This window comes from Callithrix jacchus, chromosome 10, assembly GCF_049354715.1.
Source record: "Callithrix jacchus isolate 240 chromosome 10, calJac240_pri, whole genome shotgun sequence".
NCBI classification, from domain to species: domain Eukaryota; kingdom Metazoa; phylum Chordata; class Mammalia; order Primates; family Cebidae; genus Callithrix; species Callithrix jacchus.
In genome coordinates this window covers 54,192,037-54,208,325 of record NC_133511.1, presented here as the reverse complement: position 1 = coordinate 54,208,325, position 16,289 = coordinate 54,192,037, and the positions used below count along the sequence as shown (strand labels likewise).

The 16,289-nt window shown below is 37.7% G+C and overlaps 1 non-coding gene across 1 annotated transcript; it reads left to right on the top strand.

Annotated features, from left to right (window-relative positions):
• Positions 1-9,704: 9,704 nt before the first annotated feature.
• On the top strand, positions 9,705-9,807 carry LOC118146038 (small nucleolar RNA U13). The gene has a single exon (XR_004731507.1). It is a non-coding gene; the product is annotated as a small nucleolar RNA U13 (small nucleolar RNA).
• The last annotated feature ends 6,482 nt before the right edge of the window (positions 9,808-16,289 follow it).

The window sequence follows — 16,289 nt, the reverse complement described above, 5'->3', positions numbered from 1 at the left end:
TTTTGATGAATTCTATTTTCACATGTAGCTTAAAATAATTTAAAATTTTCTATTTAAGTTTTTTTGGATCCATGTGTTACTTAGAAGTGTGTTGTTTAATATCCAACTATTTGGGATCGTCCCACTTTCTACTGATGATTTCTAGTTTAGTTTCATTTGACCTAGAAGCCAAATAAGATATTGTATAATTTTTATTCTTTTATATTTGTTAAGGTGTATTTTATGGCCCAGAATGTGGTCTTTCTTGATGAATACTTTACATGACCTTGAGAAGGATATATAATCTGTTTTTGTTAGATAAAGTAGTCTACAGATGTCAATTATATCCAGTTGAGTGATAGTGCTGAGTTCAACTATATCCTTACTGATTTTCTGCCTGCTGGATCTGTTAATTCCTAATAGAGGAGTGTTAGAGTCTCCAACTACAATAGTAGTAGATTCATGTATTTCTCCTTGTAGCTCTATCAATTTTTGTCTCACGTATTTTGATACTCTACTGTTCGGCACATATACATCAAGAACTGTTATGTCGGGCTGGGCGCGGTGGCTCATGCCTGTAATCCCAGCACTTTAGGAGGCTGAGGCGGGTGGATCACCTGAGGTCAGGAGTTCGAGACCAGCCTGACCAAAATGGTGAAACCCCGTCTCTAAAAAAAAAAAAAAAGAATTGTTAAGTCTTCTTGGAGTATTGACCCCTTAATCATTATGTAATGCTCCTCTTTATCCCTGATAATTTCCTTGTTATGAATTCTTCTATGTCTGAAATTAATAATAGCTACTCCTATAATTTGATTAGTGTTAGCATAGTATATTTTTCTATGTCACTTCATTCTTAGTATGTATATTTCTTTATATTTAAAGTAGGTTTTTTTTAGACAGCATATAGTTTGAGGTTGGTTTTTGATCCACTCTGACAAAGTGTGCTTATTTTTTGTTTGTTTGTATGTTTGTTTCTTTGAGACAGTCTCACTCTTGCCCAGGCTGGAGTACACTGGTGCAATCATGGCTAACTGCAACCTCTGCCTCCCAAATTCAAACGATTCTCCTGCTTTGGCCTCCTGAGTAGCTGGGATTACAAGTGTGTACCACCATGGCCTGGCTAATTTTTGTGTTTTTAGTAGAGACTGGGCATGTTGGCCAGGTCAATCTGCAACTCCTGGTTTCAAGCATTATACTGGCCTGGGCCTCCCAAAGTGCTGAGATTATAGATGTGAGCCACCATACCTAATCTGACAAGGTGTGCTTAGACCATAGACTAGTCTGATAAGGTATGCTTAGACCAATGATATTTAAAGTAATTATTGAGGTAGTTGGGTTAATATCTACCATATTTGTTTTTGTGTTCCATTTATTGCCCTTATTCTTTGTTCCTATTTTTGTCTTCTACATGTTTTCAGCCTTTGTGGTTTAATTGAGTGTTTTATGTGATTCTGTATTCTGTCTTTTCTTAGCATATTGATTGATTATACTTGTTTTGTTTTGACTTTTGTAAGTGATTGCACTAGAGTTTGCAATATACATTTACAACTAATTCAAGTCTATTTTTAGATAACACTATACCACTTCACAGGTTGCACAAGTACCTTATAATAACAAAGTATTCCTAATTCTTCCCTCTTATCACTGATACTATTGCTGTCATTTATTTCACTTACCCATAAGTATACATAAGTCTATGTATATAGTATGTATATATAGTTAAATACATTGTTTCTATTAATATTTTGAACAAAATATTACATCAAAAAATTAGGAATAAGAAAAATAAAATTGATTCCCAGAGCTCTTTCTTTCTTTATGTAGATCAAAGTTTCTTCCTGATATCATTTTCCTTTTCTTGGAAACGTTTCTTTTAGCATTTCTTGCAGGGCAAGTCTCCTGGCAGTGAATTCCTTCCATTTTTGTTTGTCTGAGAAAGTCTTTATTTCTTCTTCACTTTTTTTTTTTTTTGAGGTGGAGTCTTGTTCTGTCACCCAGGCTGGAGTGCAGTAGCATGATCTTGGCTCACTGCCTCCCCCATCTCCCAGGTTCAATCGATTCTCCTGCCTCAGCCTCCTGAGTAGCTGAGATTACACGTGCCCACCACCATGTCTGACTAATTTTTGTATATTTAGTAGAGACAGATTTTCACCATGTTGACCAGGCTAGTCTTGAACTCCTGACCTCAGGCAATCCACCTGCCTCAGCCTTCCAAAATGTTGGGATTACAGGTGTGACCCACCACACCTGGCCCTCTTCTTCACTTTTGAAGGATAATTTTGCAGGTTTTTTTCTTGCAGCACTTTAAATATTTCAATCCACTTTATTCTTGTTTGTATGATTTCTGAGGTGAAGTCATGTAATTATAGGTAAGGTGTTTTTATCTAGAATTCTAGGTTGCTGGTATATTTTTTCAACACTTTAAATATTTCAGTCTATTCTTGTTTGTATGATATCTGAGGTGAAGTCAGATGTAATTATAGGTAAGGTGTTTTTATCCTCTAGTTTCTTTCAAGATTTTTTCTTTATTTTTGATTTTCTGAAGTTTGAATGAATATGCTTAGTATAGTTTTGGTGGGTATTTATTTTGCTTAGTGTTCTCTGAGCTTCTTAGATGTGTGGCTTGGTGTCTGACATTAATTTAGAGAAATCCCAATCATTATTGCTTCAAATATTGCTTTAGTTCCTTTCTTTCTTCTCCTTCTGATATTTCCTTTGTGGATGAATTATACTTTTTGTAGTTGTCTCACAGTTCTTGGATTTCTGTTCTGGGTTTCTTTTTTCCAGTATTTTTTTTTCTCTTTTCCTTTCATTTTTGGAAGTTCCTTGGTCACATCCTCAAGCTCAGAGATTCTTCCCTCAGCCCATTCCAGTCTACTAAAGTTCATCAGTGGCATTTTTTATTTGTTAGTGTTCTTGATCTTTAGCCTTTCTTTCTTTTTCTTAGAATTTCCATCTCTTTGCTTATATTTTCCATCTGTTCTTAAATTTGTCTATATTTTACATTAGAGCCCTTAACATATTAATCATATTTCTTTTAATTCCCAGTCTGATAATCCCATAATCCATGCCATATCTGAATCTGGTTCTGATCCTTAAGTTTCTTCAAACTTTTTTTTTGCCTTTTAGTGTGCTTTGTATAGTACTATTTTGTTGGAATCTGGACCTAATGAACTAGGTAAAAGAAATCCCAGTAAATAGGCCTTTAGTGATAAGGTTTGGGTAAAGTGGAAAGGTTTGGGGGGATGAAAAGCATTCTATAGTCCAATAATTTGATTCCAGTTTCTGTGAGCATGTGTATTTCCAGTCTTCCAGATATATTAGGCACTGATAGGTTAGCCCCCTAGTAGGTTAGGCTCTTATGGTATAATATAAAATATAATAATCTTGTGTATAATGTAAAAATATATTTGATCTGTCCCTGTCTCCTGGTGCCAAACTCCTAAAACCTTTGGAATTTCCCTTGGAATGATGGGAGTGCCTTTCTTATTCATAATGAGCTCCTTTCAATCATGTCTATGTTTACACAAATAAAGTGAGTTAGGGTGGGGCCCTTAGATGGCCTCAGGATAGGACTGGTCTCTAGAAAGAACACATGATTAGAGGGCAAGAATTTTCAGCCCCACTCACCAGACTCTGGAAAGGGAATGGGGGACCTAGAGATTGAGCTGTATAAAAACTCTTCAACAATAAAATTCAGAGAGCTTCTGAATTGGTGAATACATCCATGACTTGGAAGGGTGGTGCATTTTAATTCCACAGGAACTGAAGTTTCTGAGCTCAGCACCATTCCAGACCTTGCCCTGTGCATTTCTTTTTTTTAAATTTTTTTCTTTAGAAAAGCCTACAGCACATACCCCATGAGTTTCTTCATCTGGTTGTTCATTTGTGTCCTTTATGATAAACCAGTAAATGTAAGTGAAGTGCCTTCCTGAGTACTATGAGCCATTCTAGCCAATTATTGAACCTAAGGAGGGGCTCATGGGAGCTCCTTATTTATTTATTTATTTATTTAGGCAGAGTCTTACCATTTCCTGGGCTGGAGTGCGGTGGAGCGATCTCAGCTCATTGCAACCTCCACCTCCCAGAAGGAACCCCGTGTTTATAGCCAATCAGTCAGATGTATGAGTGTCCAGGGACTTCTGATTGGCATCATACATGGAGAAAGTCTTGAGAGACTGAGCCCTTAAACCTGTGGCGCCTGATCCTAACTCCAGGTAGTTAGTGTCAGCATTGAATAGAATTGTTGGCATCCAGCTGGTATCCAGGGAATTGGAGAATTGGTTGCTGATGTTGGGAAAAAAAAAATCTACTCTGATAAAATAGTTTCCCCTGAGTATAGGCCTTGTTAAGAAATAAATGCTGTATCATATTTAAACATGGTTCCTTTTCCCTTTCCCCTGCAAGAAGAATGAGGGATTTTTCTCCAGTATTCACTATGAATACCTGGTTGAGATTCAGGAGGTAAAATGCACAAAAGTGTTGGGGCCTCCTAAAACAAGGTCCCCCTGGAGTTTATAACTCTTAAGATTTGTCCACACTGAAGCTTCAGCAATTTGTTAATTACAGTTTAGGTTTTCCTACCCTGGCACTGGCTCCTGCAGAGGTTTCTGACTGTGGGTTTCTGCTCTGGTAAATTGTGATTCCCTGTATCTGCCTGCCTGTCTTCAATTTTGGGGCAGCAGTTTGCCCTGTGACCTCGCTTTTTTGACAGACCTAAGGAATGTAGATTTTTCTGTTTGGGCTTTTTATTTGTTGTTAGGATAGAGTGGTGCCTTTTGTTTTGTTTTGTTTTGTTTTGATTGGAGTCTTACTCTGTTGTCCAGGCTGGAGTGCAGTGGCACAACCTTCGCTCACTGTAGCATCCTCTTCCCAGCTATTCTCCTGACTCAGCCTCTTGAGTAGCTGGCATTACAAGCATGTGCCACCACACCCAGCTATTTTTTGTATTTTTAGTAGAGACGAGGTTTGACCATGTTGGCCAGGCTGGTCTTGAACTCCTGACCTCAAGTGATCCACCCAACCTCGGCCTCCCAAAGTGCTGGCATTACAGGTGTGAGCCACCACGGCTGGCAAGTGGTGATTTTTAAGCTACTTACATGCCAGAATAAAAACAGAAAGTCCTGGACATATTGATTTAGAGTTGTTCCTGAGATACCTGCATGGAACTGTCCAGTATGCCAAAGGGTATTGATGTGGCTTTCAGTAAGCTGGAGATCAGACCCAAACACTGTGTGTAAGCAGTTGGCAAAATCATGGCATGTATGAAGTTAACCTGGGAGTGAACTAAAGACAGTCCTGGGTAATTCCAACATTAAAGGGGCAGCATACAATTTTGAATGAGCACCAAATATATAAAGTCACTTTCAGATAAAATTAAGTTTTCCCTGGTACCTTATTATAGCTCATGTAAATTTATCAAAATTCATTACCTTTTACTCTTTTACACCCACACCTCCCACACCACGTTTAACTGGAGCAATTATATTACATAATCTGCTCATCCTGGGGCAAATTTTAAGATGTAGAATTTTTAACGGAATAAAGTATTTCCAACTACCTTTTAAATAAGGTTCTATACATTGTTCAATTCAAATCTTTTTTTTAAACATATCGCTTTAAAGCAAATCTATTTTATTCTAGTTGGCAAACTAGTGAAAGTTTTGAGTACTGAATGCTAAACCTCCAGAAGTAGGATTAAAATTTAAGATGCTTGAGGATTCCAGGAAAAAACAACATTTCTGCATGCTACAGTAGAATAAAGGCCCAACTTTATGTTATAATTAAGTCACTTTGTACTGACATAGCTTTAGTTTAGAAGAGAATGTTTGTGGGGCTTTTTAATCAGATAAAAATAGGGCTGCTGTTTTCTCTATACCAATTAACATAGTTGACATTTAGCCAGATCTACCCTGGACACAGCAGGGGATGTACAGTTTGTCCTGGTTCTGTGGGAAATGGAAAATGCAGTACTTGGCACAAGAAAAATATGTGAACCCAAAAAAATGTTGTCAAATATAGCAAGTCAAATTAAGTAAATTGATTTACTGAAGGGCAGTCTATGCTTTCGAGAGAAAAAAGCAGGAAGGAAGCCTCTTTGGACGACTAAAAAGCTGAAGAGACCTTGAGTTTAACTATTAATATATGTTAATAAATGAGCATATTTAGTTACAGTCATTTTTTTAGCATTTAAATATGCAATTCTATGATGAGTTTAAGAAAGGAACTGATAGTGGCTCATACACAGCATATAAAGACGTCTTAGGGCACTGTGGCTCACATCTGTAATCCCAATACTTTGGGAAGCCAAGGCAGGCCAATCACTTGAGGTCAGGAGTTCAAGACCAGCCTGGCTAACATGGTGAAATCTTGTCTCTACTAACAATATAAAAATTAGCCAGGAGTGGTGGTGCACACCTGAAATCCCAGCGACTCAGGAGGCTGAGGCAAGAGAATTTCTTGAACCTAGGAGGAGAAGGTTGCAGTGAGCTGAGGTCATGCCACAGCCCTCCAGCTTGGGCGAGAGTAAGACTCCATCTTAAAAAAAGACATGTTAAAAATTCTTAGCAAAGAAAGATCACTTACATGCCGTCTAACCCAATTCCTTCACTCACAGATGAGGAAAATTGATCCCAGTGATGTTAAATTACTTTCATAAGTCACACTCATAGGTTGCCTTCTCAGAACCTCTACCACACATCCTTCAGCTCATGCACTAAAAACTTCACGAGAATATCAACAATATGGTAACATTTCAAATAACTACAATGCTTGCAGAATAGTTTATTGTCATTCATTTAAAATTCTGATTAATGTTTTGAAAGAAAAGTATTTTTATATTTATAGCTTCTTAAAAATGTATCTCAGGTGTCTTAGCTCATAGTAGCACCTTTATAAATAATGGGTTGAAAACATGAAATTGCTGATATTAGCTACTTTCATAAACCACAAAAACAGCAAATTTCAACCAGGTGCAGTGGCTCAAGCCTGTAATCCCAGCACTTTGAGAGACTGAGGTGGTTGGATCACCTGAAGTCAGGAGTTCGAGACCAGCTTAGCCAACATGGCAAAACACTGTCTCTACTAAAAAACACAAAAATTAGCCAGGCATGGTGGTGGGTGCCTGTAATCTCAGCTACTGGGGAGGCTGAGTCAGGAAAATCACTTGAACCTGGGAAGCAGAGCTTCCAGTTAGCCAAGATCACACCGCTGCACTCCAGCCTGGGTGACAAAGTGAGACTCTGTCACACACATAAAAGAAAAAAAACAAAGAAAATTTTGGGACTTGTATTAGCCTCCAAGATGGATTTCAGTGATCTTTATCTATTGGTATTCAAATCCTTGTATAGCCATGCCCACGATGAACAGGAATGACCCGTGCAACCAATCGAATATTGAGGAATTGAGGATGTTTGACTTCTGAGGCTAAGGTCATAAACAATATTGCAGCTTCCACTTTGCTCTTTCTTGGCTTACTCACTCTGGCAGGAATCAGCCACCAAGTTATGAGAACACTCAAACAGTCCAAGGGAAAGGTCCATGTGGTGAAGAACTCAGACCTCCCGCCAACAGCCTGCACTAACTTGCCCCTGTGAATGAGCCATCTTGGAAGCAGATCTTCCCACACCACAGTAAAGCCTCCAGAAGCCCTGACCAACATCTTGATTGCAACCTCATGAGGCACCCTGAACCAGAACAAACCAGCTAAGCTGTTCCAAAATTCCTGGCCTATGGAAACTGTGTGAAATACTGTTTTTTGTTTGTTTTATAGAGACAGTGTCTCCCTATGTTGCCCAGGCTGAGAGTGCAGTGGCTATTCATGGGCACATAATCAGTACACTACAGCCTGGAATTCCTGGGCTCAAGACATACTCCTGCCTCAGACTCCCAAGTAGCTAGGACTACAGGCACATGCCACAGTGCCCACTGAGATGCTATTGTTTCAAGCCACTAAGTCTTGGGATAATAGGTAACAAATACAGAGCTTTTACAAATATGTATCGGGGCCGGGCGCAGGGGCTCATGCCTGTCATCACAGCACCTTGGGAGGCCAAGGCAGAAGGATCTCATGAGTCTAAGAGTTTGAGACCAGTCTAAGCAACATAGCAAGACCCTATTTCTACAAAAATTAAAATGAAGTAATTGGCTGGGCATCGTCATGTGTGCCTGTAGTTTTTGCTATTAGGAAGGCTGAGGGGGAGAGGATCACTTGATTGCTCCGGTGTTTGAAGCTGTAATGAGCCATGATCGTGCCACTGCACTCCAGCCTCAGAGTGAGACCCTGTGTTTAAAACAAATAAACAATCTGTCTACACACACACACACACACACACACACACACACACACACACACACATATAATATATACGTGTGTGTACATATATATATATGACTAGAGGCCAGGCATAGCGGCTCATGCCTGTAATCCCAGTACTTTGGGAAACTGAGGAGGGAGGATTGTTAGAGCTCAGAAGTTTGAGAACAGCCTGAGCAACATAGTAAGACTCCATCTCTATGGAAAAAAATGAAAAAAAATATAAAATAAAATAAAATATAGGACTAGATAGTATTAAGAAAATTTACATCATTACTATGGGGGAGACAAAGGAATGGCATTTTGTTTGTTTTAAAATATATTTTATAGTTCATGTGGTTTCCTTGGACCAATATGACCCTTCCTAAATCCATTCCAGAGATTATTATTTTGGGTCTCATTCCAGTACCCTCTAAGAAGCTCTCCCTGAAAGGTGACTGAAGTTCAAACCAATGTTTCTCTGCTTTGATCCTCAGTAAACTTGTTGGACTTCACATTTCATTCTTTGAGTATCTAGTTTCTAATTATTTCAAGTAAGCATTGCTTATCTCTTCAATTAGATCAAATAGATCGTAAAATTCCTGCATCCAGGACCACATCTTTTAATTGTTTTAGATCTCTTCCCTTCAACATAGTTGTCTGCTGGGGGCACCTTACATGAGTATGATTACTCATTTATTGATTGACCAAACTAATAGAATCACTTCTTAACATAGTTTTCCTCCTTGAAGATCATTTTTTCTTAGAAATCATTCTTTATTTCAGAATGTGGCATAGATTTTCAACATGGACATTTTTCCCTCAAGAAAATCATATAGTACTTTAAAACACTCAAGTCTATCATATAATCATCTTTGAGTTATTCATATTTAAGAAATGTGCTGAATTTTTTGCTATCACTTTGTGACTTTCTCCAATTGTGAGGCTACCAATTTTAATTATATTATTTTATAATTGCTAAAATACAAGTTAGGTCAAAAAGAGCTTGCTGTGGCAACTGTGCATGGACTCTGTCCTAAAGGCCCACCCCTAACATTTGTAGTGGTAGGACCAGATGATACATAGTGGCCTATGTATCATATGTCTAAATATTTCAAAGTCAGTTATCAAACTATCAAACTTTTAGGGGAAAAAAGCATGTTCTATTCTTCCACCTTGACAAATTTTCTTCCTAGTTATTTCTTCTCTGAATTTCAGTTTCATGTTTTCTATTTCTATTTTGACCTTAACTTGTACTCATTCTCAAAGTCCTAGAAGATTAAAAAATAAAAACAAAAACAAAAAAACCAAAATGACTATATTCAAAGTGTTCAAATATATCTTCCATCAAAAATTGTAAAGTAAATTTGAAAACTGGAAAATTCTCATTATTTAATGTTTGAAAGGAAAACATTCAATATAATCTCTCCTGATCACTTTGTAGTTCATGAGTGTGCTGATTGGTGTTCATGCACATATGTAAGATGTGCCACCCTTGAACGTTATTACAGCATTGGCACATGACCTGTTTGACATTTTTATAAGTAAAATGCTTGCTCCTCAGTAATGCCAGGAAAAATTAACATTCAGACAAAAAGTTCTCTCAGCAAGGCAATTTTACTTTCTGCAGAAAGGGTACTACTTGCTAGCAATCTTGCCACAAGAGTACAATGAACAAAAGAAAGGCAGGCATATTTATTCCTTATGCATTGGGTTCTTACTGCTCTGTCCAGTCTCCATTGGTTGGAGCTAGACTTCACAATCTAAACTAAAACCTGATTGGCTAACAACTTAAAACTTTTCTAAATAGGTAAAGGCAATGGAGAACAAAGGAAAAGAGGAAGTTGCTTTCGAAAGGACTTAGAAAAGTAATAACATTCCTAAATAAGGAAGGGGCATAGGCTGCGAGCTGGGACATGCCTGTGAGCACATTCAGCATAAATATTTTGGTTAAAGTACAAGGACATAGAATGTACTATGTGCCTGTGAGCATGTCTAGCACAAATATCTTGGTTAAAGTACAAGGACATAGAATGTACTTATTCCTTTATGTCTGACAGCTACATAGGATAGGGCTTAACAAAGAGTTATTAGCAAAAAGCAAGAAGACATTGAAGAAAGTTAGTCTTTGAAAAAAATTACTATTTCTAACATTTATTATTATTCTTTAACAAGAAGGGAAACATTGAAGAGGAACTTTTTACTTTTCACAGACACACAAAAAGAAACAAAAGAAGAAAAATAATGAACTCTCTTAAAATTTCTAAAGAGAAAAATTATAACCATTACATATCAACTTTTTTCATATTCATCATCTCTGTAAAGATCCAAATTTTAAATAAAAAAATTAAATAAAAATGTTTAAAAAATTATTTGCATCTATTTAAATATCTTAATAAAAATAAAACCATTTTTAATGATCACATTCAATGCCCATTCAGTGGCCAAGGTAAAGTAGTGGTATCACACTTCATGCATGTTATATATAATTTTCATATACACATATTTGAGTAATATCAACTGTTTTATCTTAGAAAATGTTCCTCAGCCACCATCTTTTAATTATTGCAAATAAAATATTAGTTCACAAGTAGTAAGGAAATACAAATTAAAACATGATAAAGGACAGGCATAGTGGTTCACTCCTGTAATCGCAGCACTTTGGGAGGTTGAGGTGGGCAGATCATGAGGTCAGGAGTTTGAGATCAGCCTGGCCAACATAGTGAAACCCTATCTCTACTAAAAATACAAAAAAATTAGCTGGGTGTGGTGGTGAGCACCTGTAATCCCAGCTACTCAGGAGGATGAGGCAGGAGAATTACTTGAACCCTGGAGGTGGAGGTTGCAGTGAGCCAAAATTGTGCCATTGCACTCCAGCCTGGGTGACAGTGTGAGACTCCATCTAAAAAAAAATACATACAAAAATTAGCTGGGCGTGGTGGCACAGGCCTGTTCCCAGCTATATGGGAGGCTGAGGCAGGAGAATCGCTTGAACTCGGGAGGCAGAGGTTGCAGTGACTACCCAAGACTGTGCCACTGCACTCCAGCCTGGGCAACAGAATGAGACTCTGTCTCAGAAAAAAAAAAAAAGAGCAAGCAAATGGATGCTTTGTGTGCTGGAAAATGATATTGCATTATGCAAAAACCTCTTGCACTCTTGCTAACTGAGAGGAAATATCTGAAAAGTTAGTCTCTTCTCCTACCTAGGTGCTTCTGTTATCCACATCCTCCTAATAAATTGCTCATGTTCGTCTCCAAATCTGATGGTGGTATAATTCAAAAGACATCACAGGATTTGGACACAATTGCCTTTTCATTTAATGACATAGGGTAAGAGATATAAAGAAGCATTTCCCTGGGCCTTAAATGCTCTTAAGCATGAGAGTGGATGTGTAAGATCACACTGTGTCAATGCTAAGAGCCAGATCTTGAGTGTCAGAGGTGCCCATGTGTTATTTAATAAATTTATTTTTTGTGTTGTGATATGTAGGGCCTTCTAAAGCACAGGGCCTAAGACTAGGGCCACTTGGCCCAGGTACCAGGGTTGTACTGTTGTACCAAAAGTTAATCACCAGAAGTCAGAAAATTTATTCTAGTCTCATGTATGATTTACAGATTACATTATTTTATTATATATATATTTTTTAATGGCAGGGTCTCGCTCTGTCACTTAGGCTAGAGTGCAGTGGTGTGATCTCAGCTCACTGCAACCTCTGTCTCCCAGGTCCAAGTGATTCTCCTTCCTCAGGCTCCTGAGTATGAGGGATTACAGGCAGGCACCACCACACCCAGCTAATTTTTGTATTTTTAGTAAAGACAGGGTTTCACCATATTGGCCAGACTGGTCTCAAACTCATGATCTCAAGTGATCTGCCCAACTTGGCCTCCCAAAGTGCTGGGATTATAGGCTTGAGCCACCAAACCCAGCCCATATTAAATAATTAAGTTTTCATAGTGATCTGTTAATGAGAGTGCAGACTCTTGAGAAATGGTGACTGGGTTCACATCTCAATGTTGTCAGTTAGTTGTGTGACTTTGGGCAAGTTACTCAACTTTCTGTGCCTCAATTTCCTCAACTGTAAAACAGAGATTAAAAATAGTAATATCTTGGAGGATGGTTGCTATGCTTAGAATCCAGTCCTACTGAGGAAGGTGCTGAGAACAGGACATGGATCATAGCAAGTTCTATATACCTATTGCTCTTACTGCATGCACACTCTCCAAAGCATTCTGTAGAACCTAATCCACCCTTGGAAATAACACAATAATTAATGATAATTATAATAATTACAGTTTTTGAATACCTCCCATGTGCCAAGCACAGCATTTATATTATTTCATTTAATCCTCAGAATCCTGACAGGTAGGCATTATTCTCAATTCTCAGAGGAAGAAAGTGAAATTAAGAAAGGTTAAGTCATCTGTTCAAAGGCACAGATAGTAAGTGACAGAGCTGAGCTTTAAATGGAAGTTTTCTGAGTCCTAAACCTGTGATCTTTCTTTGTTCTTGGTGGACAAACCATGTCTCTTAATCCCAAATTCCTGGTTCTGAGATCATAGAATACAATGGTTCTGTTATTTGTAAAGATGAAAATTACAAATAATTTGTAATCACCAAACTGAGCTCCTTAAAGGCAGAGATTGTTTCATTCTGCCCCCCCAGCACAATGCCTGAAGCATAGTAGATAAATAATATTTGTCCAAACAATGATGATTAATCTGGAGACAACAATATGCTAAGGAAATGAACAAACTTTTTTTTTTTTTTGAGACATGGTCTTGCTCTGTCACCTGAGCTGGAGTACAGGGTGTAATCTGGAACTCCTGGGCTCAGGCGATTCTCCTGCCTCAGGCTCAAAAGTAGCTGGGCCTACAGGAGCACACCACCATGCCCAGCTAATTTTTTAATTTTTATTTTGTGGAGATGGGGTTTCATTATGTTTCCTAGTCTGGTCTCAAATCCCTGGCCTCTAGCAATTCTCCCCCCTCAGCTTCCATAATGCTAAGATTATTGGTGTGAGCCAGTGCACACAGCCAACCTTAGTATTTTGTGAATTGACAGTCTGTAGGGTCATTGAGACAGCTGCAATACTTCCTCTACTTCATGTAACACATTTTTATATAATAAGTAATCATTTTTTTAGCCTGAGCAATATAGTGAGACCCTGTCTCTAACAACATTTTTTTATAATTTTTTAAAAAATGAATAAACCAGGCACAGTGGTGCAGACCTGTGGTCCTAGCTACTTGGGAGGTTGAGGTGGGATTGTGCTATAATTGTGCAATTTCACTACAGGCTGGATGACAGGTAAGAATCTTGTCTGTTAAAAATAATGATCATCATCATTTTTAAAGTTTACTTATACTTACACCCTTTGATCTTGCTTTGACATTTTTAACCCTGACATATAGACCTTGACTCTCCCTTGAATCTTACTGAAATGAAGACCAGGTTATTCAACTTTCTTCTGGCTTTAACTATTATTCCCATGATCCTTGCTAGAAAACAAATTACAGGATATTTGGAGATATTTCCTTGTTTAGATTTGAATTGCCTGAACTCTTTTTTTTTTCTCAGAAAAATCTCATAGTACACACAGTTTCATACCAGCTTGGCACATGGTTATTTGGCCCATCTGCCATTTTAAATAACATTTAAATTTAGGTTTATATATTTTTAGGGATATGGTGGTGATGCTATAGAGTTTTATTCCGAGAGTTTCATTCTTCAGGAGTTCCACAAGGAGCAACCTGCATGTAGTACTGAACAATGTCTTTAGATGCATTTTCTACGAAGATTTAGGGGAAAAAAGAAAACTCCTTAAGTCTATCTCTCTTCTGCTTGACCAGAGAAGCAACAGTTTATTTACACTTGAGTTCAGATTAGGAAAAAAGAGGGAGGGGGTTTTAAGCAAACTCATATAGCATAAGCTCAACTGTCTGGCAACTGCTAATCAAAATGGTGGTGGAAAGAGACTTGTGTAAGACACAATCTCAAGTATCTACTTCCTCATCCTTTCTTAGTCATGAAAACTTTATTTTGACTGGGTTTATAGCCACTCAAAAAGAAAGGAAAAGAAAAGAAAAAAAAACCCCTTGCAGCTAGGTATGTAGGTATGTGACTAAATTCTAATCAACGAGATGTCATTGAAATTGTTTTTTTGAATTTCCAGGAAGGCTCCTTAAAGGGAGATCATACAGACAGACCATCTCTGTCACCTTCATTTGGGTTGGAAATAAAACATGACAGCTGAAGTGTGAGCAATGCTTCTGGGCTATTAGGTTGAAGCCATGTGGCAGAGCAATGGGGTAAGAGTCTGTGTGCATGACGACCATAGAACTATTATGCCAACTCTGGACGGCTTACTTCTAAATTTCATTTATGTAAGAGAGAAATGAATGTATATATTGTCTAAGGCATTTATTATTTGCTGTTTTCTGTATCTCTTGTCTATACCCAATTCCAAGAGATAAAAAGATCCATGAGGATCTTCATATATTGTTCTATCTTGGAAAAAGTTAAAAAAAAGGATCTGACTTTATGATACTCCTCACCCCAAATATTACTCTCTTTCCACCTGGTCTATGAAAGCCAAAGACATCTATCTGTACAGCCTCTTTGAAGAGAGGGAATTTGTCAGTTGTCTAGTTTATTAATATGGTAGCAATTTCTCAGATAATATGCTTATATTTTCCCAAGATGGACTAATTAAATATTCTGGGTTTTGTTCTATGAAATTAGTTTAAATGATTTCTCTGTACTCAAAAATATTAATTAATTGTTAATAACTCTTAATTGGTCCTTTAAGATCTCTAGAATCTTTTCCTAGAGTACCAAGAAAGGCAAACTAGCCAAATGTGACTTTTTTTTTTTTTTCTAGATGGCGTTTCACTCTTGTTGCCCAAGCTGGAGTGCAATGGTGTGATTTCGGTTCACTGCAACCTCTACCTCCCAGGTTCAAGCGACTCTCCTGCCTCAGTCTCCTGAATAGCTGAGATTACAGGCACCCACCACCACACCCAGCAAATTTTTGTATATTTAGTAGAGACAGGGTTTCAACATGTTGGTCAGGCTGATCTCAAACTCCTGACCTCAAGTGATCTGCCCACCTTAGCATCCCAAAGTGTTAGGATTACAGGCATGAGCCACCGGCTCCCGGCCCCAAATGTGAATTTAACCTCAAGCATCAAACTGTTGTATACATTACATTGAAAAGCTCCTCACAGCTGTTTCCCCAGAAAACCTAGTTTTCTTTTCAAATGTTCCCTCATTTTTGCATTCTAACCTCTAAAATGTTTCAATCTTTTATGATATATTGAGTCTTATAAGGTTATAAATTAATTTTTTAAGTTTGATTTTTACCCTGGAAAAGAGATTTTACATGATTCATAATAAATAATTAGTAGGGAGGTAGCCAAAAATGGAGGATGGGAATATAAAAGAAAATGAAAAAAAAAGTAAACTTTAACCCAGAAGAAAACTTATCTTTAAGTTTTCTTTCACATTAAACTTTTTGGCTAAGTAAATTCTTATAAGAAAAACCAAAAGATGTTTAACCAGCAGGAACAAAAGCCTAGTAAAATCAAGACAGGTTTCCTTATGATCTAACAAGGTAATTTGTCTTCAAAATTAGCAAAGTGCTATTGCTAAAATAGCACTTAGGAGATGATGCTCAAATACTCCCCCAATGGGAATAATGTACATGATTCAGACTGTGAGCAATGACAGCATAGGGTGACTTATGGGAAATGTACACAATTGCCAAATCATATCCTTGGGCACCAGACTGTGTATGAATCTTCTACCCACTACCAATTAATGTCTCTAAGACAGACCTATTTGTCATGTCTCTTTAGTCTGCGGTATGGTGTAATACAAAGAGCACTGGGTTGAAGGTCAGAAATGTTAGGGTCTAGTTCAGGTTCTCACACTTGTGGCATTGTGTATGTCCCTTGACCTTGCCTGGTGTCAGTTTCCTCATCTGTAAATTGAGGTTAATTATACCTACATTACTCG